Source organism: Vigna angularis, chromosome 4 (genome assembly GCF_016808095.1).
Source record: "Vigna angularis cultivar LongXiaoDou No.4 chromosome 4, ASM1680809v1, whole genome shotgun sequence".
Taxonomy (NCBI): domain Eukaryota; kingdom Viridiplantae; phylum Streptophyta; class Magnoliopsida; order Fabales; family Fabaceae; genus Vigna; species Vigna angularis.
In genome coordinates this window covers 2,250,317-2,258,154 of record NC_068973.1, presented here as the reverse complement: position 1 = coordinate 2,258,154, position 7,838 = coordinate 2,250,317, and the positions used below count along the sequence as shown (strand labels likewise).

The window sequence follows — 7,838 nt, the reverse complement described above, 5'->3', positions numbered from 1 at the left end:
CAAGTCTTACACATAAAAAAAACTCATGCTTTGAATTTGTCCATGTCACTTTGAATTAATTTGTCTTTCTATTAATTAAATAACAAAAATATTATATATAATTCATGCAGATGTTTTATTTCATATATATAATTTCAGTTATATAATAAGTTGTAATAAAAAATGTCAAATAATATTTTCTTAAAATTTATAATTAAAATTATAAAATATAGGATGGAATTATTGTTTTACTAAATATTAAATACATTTTGGTAGAGTGAAAGAACTTATCTACATATTCAATATTCAATGTATTTAATTTTATTTTTTAATAAAAACATTTTCCTTCATATGTTTAAAATATATTTTTAGAAAATATAATAATTTTTTATATTATCTTTATAATTATTCACTCAATTTTCTTATATTAATTGAAATATTAGTATAATTAAAAGTAAAATAATCATTCATTACTTAAATGTAAATTTAAAAAATGTTATATTAAAAAATGTTATAATATATTTATTAATGTTATTTTTAAGGCTTATGTATATATATATATATATATATATATATATATATATATATATATATATATATATATATATATATATATATATATATATATATATATATATATATATATATATATATATATATATATATATATGTGTGTGTGTGTGTGTGTGTGTATATATGGAATGTGTTCCGGGTTTTAGTAGACAAAAATATCCTTTTAGTAGACAAAAATACCCTTATATAACATGGATGAATTCTAAGTTTTAAGGTTAAGGGTATTTTAATAATTTTCATTCTCAAAACTAAAAAGAAAAAAGAAACCCCGAAACCCTTTCTTACCTCCCTCATTCATCTTAACCATTTCTTTTTCATCTCTCTCACTCCAACATTTTATCTTATCTGTCATCGTATGGTAGTTTCAACTGAAAAAAAGAATCAGAAACACGGGCGGTTAAACAATCTTACAAAAAATTATTTTATAATGAGTTTTCATTTTATAATTTTTGTCTTTTCTAACTTTATCCAATTTTTACAAGCATAAAGGAATTGGTAATTGACTTAAAAAAAATCAGAAATATTCGTTGTTAAACAATTTTTAACAAAAAATGATTTTATAATGAGTTTTCATTTTATAATTTTTGTCTTATCTAATTTTATCTAATTTTCATGAGCATAATGACATCAAAGGTGGAAATTGGCCTGAAAAAAATCAGAAACACTCATTGTTAAACAATTTCTTACAAAAAATGATTTTATAACGAGTTTTCATTTTATAATATTTGTCGTATATAATTTTATCTAATTTCCACAAGCATAATGACATCCGAAGGAATTGGTAATTGGTTTGGAGGGCCTTTTTTAGACATGATGATTCAACATATGCACATGATGAAATTATTAGAGAGATTAGTGAAGATGGTGAAATTGAAGAGATCTTGAATGAACCTTTTCCTGAAGGTGAATATGTCAATGACTCAACTCTTTACAAAGACAAATTGTTTAAGGGCAAGTGTTTAATTAAGGCTACTAGGGATGACAGAGAAAATGTTGGAGTGAGAGAGATGAAAGACAAAGGGTTGAGAGGAATAAGGGAGGTGAGTAAGGGTTTGGGGGTTTCTCTTTTTTTAGTTTTGAGAATGAAAATTATTAAAATATAAGGATATTTTTGTCTACTAAAACCTGGTACACATTCCTAACATGTACCAATTGAAAAACCGACGTACACGCGTTAAGAAATCCTTATATATATATATATATATATATATATATATATATATATATATATATATATATATATATTATCTTAAATATATTAATTGAAGTTATATATATATATTTTAATAAATTGAATGACAATTTTATAAATTATAAAAAATGATCTTTATATATTTTATTTTATATGTAAATAAAATAAACCAATTAAGAGCCATAGAATTAAAATAAATAAAAATAATTACACTAAAATATATAATTAAAATAAAATTAAATTTGAAGTAAAATAATTAAGCACGATTCTTCTATCAAAGAAAAGTTTATTGTTTACTATTAAAAATAATTGTGATTACATAAAAAATGTAATATTGATGTCACATCATAGTTAATTTAATTTTCAAAGATAATGGGTATTGACTTAAATTCAAATGTATTGTAATTATTTATAATTTATCTTGTAAATATTTCATTACAACTTAATAAAAAAAATCACATCCATTAATTAAATAATATATTTATATATGGAGATAGAAAGTTCATATTTGTGTAGTATATCATAGAAAAAATGATAAAAAATAAATTAAAATTTTTATAAACACAATAATTTAAATTAGATTAAAACTTTGATAAATTAAATGACAATTTTATACATTGGAAAAATGCATAGAATTAAAATAATTTAAAAACGAATATGTACATTAAAAGAAATAATTGAAATAAAATATAAATTAGAAATAAAATAGTTAAGCACGTTTTTTTTTCTTCAAAGCAAAGTTTATCTTCTATTATAAAAGCTAATTTTTTTACATACAAAACAAGTAGAATATTAAAGCCATATTTCTTGTATAGTAGTTAATTCAATTTGGAAAGTTAATAATATTGACTTAAATTCAAATGCATTATAAATATTTCATTACAATTTATTATTTTAAATATTTCATTAAAACTTAATAGAAAAAGTATCATATATATGAATTAAATAATATGTATTATATATATAGTAAGAAAAAATTCATCTATGTACATTATATTATATTTTTAATTAATATATATTAACTACATAAAAATTATCTTAAGTTTTGAACACAAAAATGATTTAGTAAAATAATATATAAATATTCTTTATAAAAATCATTTTGATATTTGTAAGTAAGTAGTTTTTTTTCTTTTACTTTGATCATTTTTTTTTCAATAGTAACAACATTTGAACTTTAGAACCTTTAACCAACAAAGAGCTTCAAAAGGAAAAAAGATAAAATTAGTAAAAGAAGTTAACATAGACAAAACCTATTATTATAATATATGCAACATTCCCCATCTCAGGACTCAGTATTGCTAGAGAGTAAAGTTGTTTATTCAACAGAAATTCTAAAACCAAAGGGTTACAACATGCATAAATATATAAGAAAAGGTATATATGTACATATAAACCAGCTACGAATGTCCAAGTTATTAGAATTCAAATTTCAAATTTTGAATTCAACAACTTCCCCAAAATCTCATAAGATGCCAAATTTGTGGAAACTTTAAATTATGCATTTAAAGACATAAAAAAATGAAAAATTTATGGAAAGAAAAAACCTTAAATGAAATCAAAAGGAAATCCTTATGAAATGGTAAAACCTACGTTTCAAGTCAAGATTTTAAATTAAAAATTGAATTGAAATATTTAGGTTTGCTAAATCATTTAAATGGAGTCACGCATTGCGTTTGCATTTGACAAGCCGCCATACGTTGACGGTTTCTCTCCTTGTGGCACAAGCCATGCACCATAACAACGAGTTTCCTTTTCACACACAAATGTTTTCGTAAATCGCCATGCTTTGCTCCGAAACTCACTGCTTATTTCATTACTATTTTCATGGGCAAACCTCTTTTTTCTAAAATCATGTTATGGGCTGCGTCTGAAATGTTTGAAATAGCAAGTTGAGTTATTTAGATGGAAGTTGAGAAGAAGGTGAGGGAAAGAGAAAGAGTGAAGTGAGGTGGTGGAGTGGAGAAGGTGGAAAAGAGGAAGAGTGTGACCAGGTGGTGTGGTGTAACAGAAGAAGCATGGTTGCCAAAACCTATCAACAAGTAGTATGTAAGCTTAAATATCACCACAATAAAGTTTCTTGTAGTTTTATTCTAATAGGCACATTCTGCCTCATTTCAACACAAACGTTAATTAAGTACTGTCTGCTCCACAACATAAAGGTTTTGCATAATGATAAAACAACACAATAAAAAGAATACACATCTTGAATAATAAGTTTCTTATATATATGCTTTTTAAAATGTCATACTTTAATAATATAGATCATGTATAGATCATACATTTGGTTGGACGAAATAGAGACCTACAATTGAAGGTTGAATTTATGATATCCGACCATAACGAATATTGCAGATATATATATAAAAGCAATGGTAGACAAACAAGTACTGCAATTGAATTCGGTACAACCCACGAACCATAGTTGTACGTTATAAAGAAAGCACTGGCAAATGCTATCATCATACATGCTATGGAGATGAATAGAGTTAGAAGTCCAAATATCAACTTGAAGGGCAGTGACCGGTAAAAGTCATCTTCAGAATAACGTGACATGAGAATAGACAAGAATATTAATATTGCAGTTGAAGATGAGATGAAAGCCGCTCCAGCTGATATTGCAAATACCAAAAATGATGTTTGGTTCAAATAATTTGGTTTGTTTGTTCCATCATCAATACCACCTGGTATATTAATCGCAGCAGAGAACACTGCTGTAGCAATAACAGTTGAGATGAGCATGCAATTCTCAGCAGTACGTTTCATCCACTCTGCTCCATCTTTTCGCAATCCTTCATGCTCCTTTGTGAATAAATCCTTAGCAAGTTAGCAAAGCAGAATTTTTCTTTATTATGAGATGTGGAGGCATTATCTTCTTCACCTCCTGTCATATATACGTTAAGAGTTAGTATAGAAGATGGTGATGAATTTAATTCAAATGATAAATGAATTTTATAACACAGGATTGAAATGTGTTGGTGTTGGGCTGAAACACGTATACAGAATAGTTCCATTTGAAAAAGTAAAGCATGCAAAGCTAATGAAATATAAGATTGGTTACCTCAAACCACCTTTTCTCGAGGCACATCTGGAATGCTGCTCCAGTAACTAATTCTTGACGTGAGGGGGCTAACTTTGCAGCCAAATGCAATAAAGTGTTATTTGTCATTACAGCTTCAGAAGGTGAAGAAGGTGAAGGATGACTTAGATTGACCATACATGTTACTATGAGATCCTTTTGGGAATCTATCTCATGTATTAGATTGAAGATATCAGCATGGCGATGTGAAACTGCCGTGTGAATTATAGTGTGTTTTTCTTCGTTCTCTTCCCATATCAAATTAGGGTAAGCACTGATAAGCTCTGATAAGAATCCAAAGTTACCAACTACTGCTGCATCAAATAATGCCTGGTAAGGTTCACTTATGATTGGAGTTACTTCCGAGATCTTTTTTTTGAGAAGAATCTTTTCCCAGAGATATTTAACCAATTGCAAAGTCACAACCTTTTTCATTCCTGCAACATAAAAAAATCTGTTACTTAACCGAAACATGTAAAAATTCAAAAGTCACTTATTGGTGAATGTAAGAATTTACCGGGGTTGATGCTGATGGGATTTGCAATATCACGACAATGAGAACAAGAATGTAAGGGCGTTTGATCGAAAGCCAAGATATGCAAAGCTGTGTCATCATTCTCATCACGTGCCCAAGCTAGCTGGCCACTTTTCTGCCATTTGTAAGGCAAACCCTAGAAAGTATTTGAATAAGTATTTAATCACTATGTCCTGAAACATATTCTTAAAATATCTTAGTAAAATTGATTAAAAAATATGCAGTTATTTGTAAGATTAATTAAATTAAAAGCAATACTAATTTCATAAATTTTAACAGACCTTAATAGTGAATGCATACTGTGTTATTGTACGCTCAAATAAATCTTGAAAATGAATTCTTAACTACTTATTACTTAGCACACTGCTTATGTTAGTCTTAAATTTTAAAGAATTAATAAAGAACATCAACCGTTCAGGGACTTCAAAATAAATAATGCTTACTATGATTGCCGGTTTTTATACTAGAGAAAAACAACGATTTCCTATCAGGTTCTTCGAATTCTTCTCTGTTGATTTCGCTATACAGAAACCATGTCATTTCACATTTTCCTTGCATGACAGCAAATTGAATTGGGAGGTACCCACCTCCACCTCTGACTGTTGGCAAGTGTGGACTTTTCTCTATTAATAATTTAGCAATTCTCATGTTTCCAGATGATGCAGCAAAGCAAAAAGCAGTGTTGCCTTTGCTATCTTGCAGTGAAACGTGTTCATTGTCGAGAATACGTAGCAGCTCTTCCACAAAGTGAGAATGGTTAGCACCTGCAGCAACATGGAGCAGTGTACTCCAACCTTTTGTTATTGCAGCATGTTTCAGTTTGTCATTGTTTTCTAAGATCCGTTTAGCTGCTGCCCAATCACCTTTCATACCATATTTGTAAAGGGGCGCGCAAAATTTAAAAAATGGGTGCATTTCTTCCTCTGAAACAGAGATAGTATGCACTTGCGTTCCTGTGTGTTACGAATAAAAAATATCACAAACTCAAAAAAATGTATAATATATTTTGGTTTGTCACGTTACAGCACAAAAAATAGTTGGATTAAGAATATTTTTAGTTCGTCAACTTATATAAGTGAAATTAGAATTTATACTTATTTTAAATTTTGATACATTTTTGTTTTTAAACTTTAAAACTGAATGGATGTAGTCACTACAAAAAAGAAGGGCATTACCGAAGGCCAGAAGTCCTCGGAAACAGCCCAAAACCGTCGGTAAAAGGTATTTACCGAAGGCTTATCGACGGCCAAAAAGCCCTCGGTAAATCCCTTGTCGCTAACATTTACCGAGGGCCAAAAGCCTTCGGTAATTTTCGAAGGGCGAAAAAAAAAACAGAGCGTTGGGGTGCTGCAGAATGTGATGCATATATATCTAAACTAAAGCTCTACAAAGTAAAACAGCAAAAGAACATAGTTTTCGGACAGACCAAATTATATTTTGTAATGATATTTGGTTTCTTGAAAGATAGATGTATCTCTATGCTTGTTGGTGTCCCTAACAGTAAAAGAGTTAAACTTACTCCTAAGGTTGCTCACGATGGGGACTTTAATACTTGTACTTGGAATATTTCTCCATCTCTTTGCAATACTCCTGGTTTGCAAAAATTTTGAAAATATTATTTTGACTGAAATTGCTGATAATCATAGTTTTCTAATAACTTATAAAATGGATTTGATTAGGATTATGATACCGTAATGAAATTGGACCACTTTCATTTTTTTCTTTGTTTTCTAACATTCTTAATTTTCTAACTCAAAATGTATTCAAATAGGACAATCAAAAGTTTTTAAGAAATATATATATATATATATATATATATATATATATATATATATAATGAAACAAAATATAAAAAGCATATTAACTCACTTGGGGATAGAGATCACATGTGCCCAACTCCTTAACAGCTAAAGGTAACCTTTCTCCCTCAGCAATCTAAGAAGCATAGTACTTGCACATGTCACTAAAAATAAAGAGAACTTGACAGTTCATGCTAGCAAATTAATCAGCCAAAATTTTATTATAGAGTTCACACCTCAACATCTGCTCCTACACCTTTTATATTGACAGTCTGAATTTCATTATGCTTAGCCCAAATAATTTTTTCATAAGTAAGCAATTTACATTATGCTATGATAGAAAAGCAAGCAATTTACATTATGCTATGCTATGATAGAAAAGCAGAAACAACACCAGAAAACTTTTCTTTGCTTCCTTTAATTCTGCACAATAATTAGCAAGCCTTAGTGTTTTTAGCATTCTTTGCTTCCTTTAATTCTGCACAATAATCAAGTTCAAAGTTAGATTCAAAGTTAGCAAAACAATCTTTTCTTCCTTTGACAATAAAGTGCAGTAACAGATTTCAAACCAACATTAACTCTGTAGAGTTGGATTTAAAGAACAGAACAGAACAACACATAATTGACTCTTGGAATTGATGACACTATGAACATAGCAATGATCTAATACGAAGCAGGAAA

General features: G+C 28.4%; 1 pseudogene; it reads right to left on the bottom strand.

Annotated features, from left to right (window-relative positions):
• Positions 1-3,950: 3,950 nt before the first annotated feature.
• LOC108330127 (uncharacterized) lies at positions 3,951-7,483 on the bottom strand (annotated as a pseudogene).
• Positions 7,484-7,838: the final 355 nt, after the last annotated feature.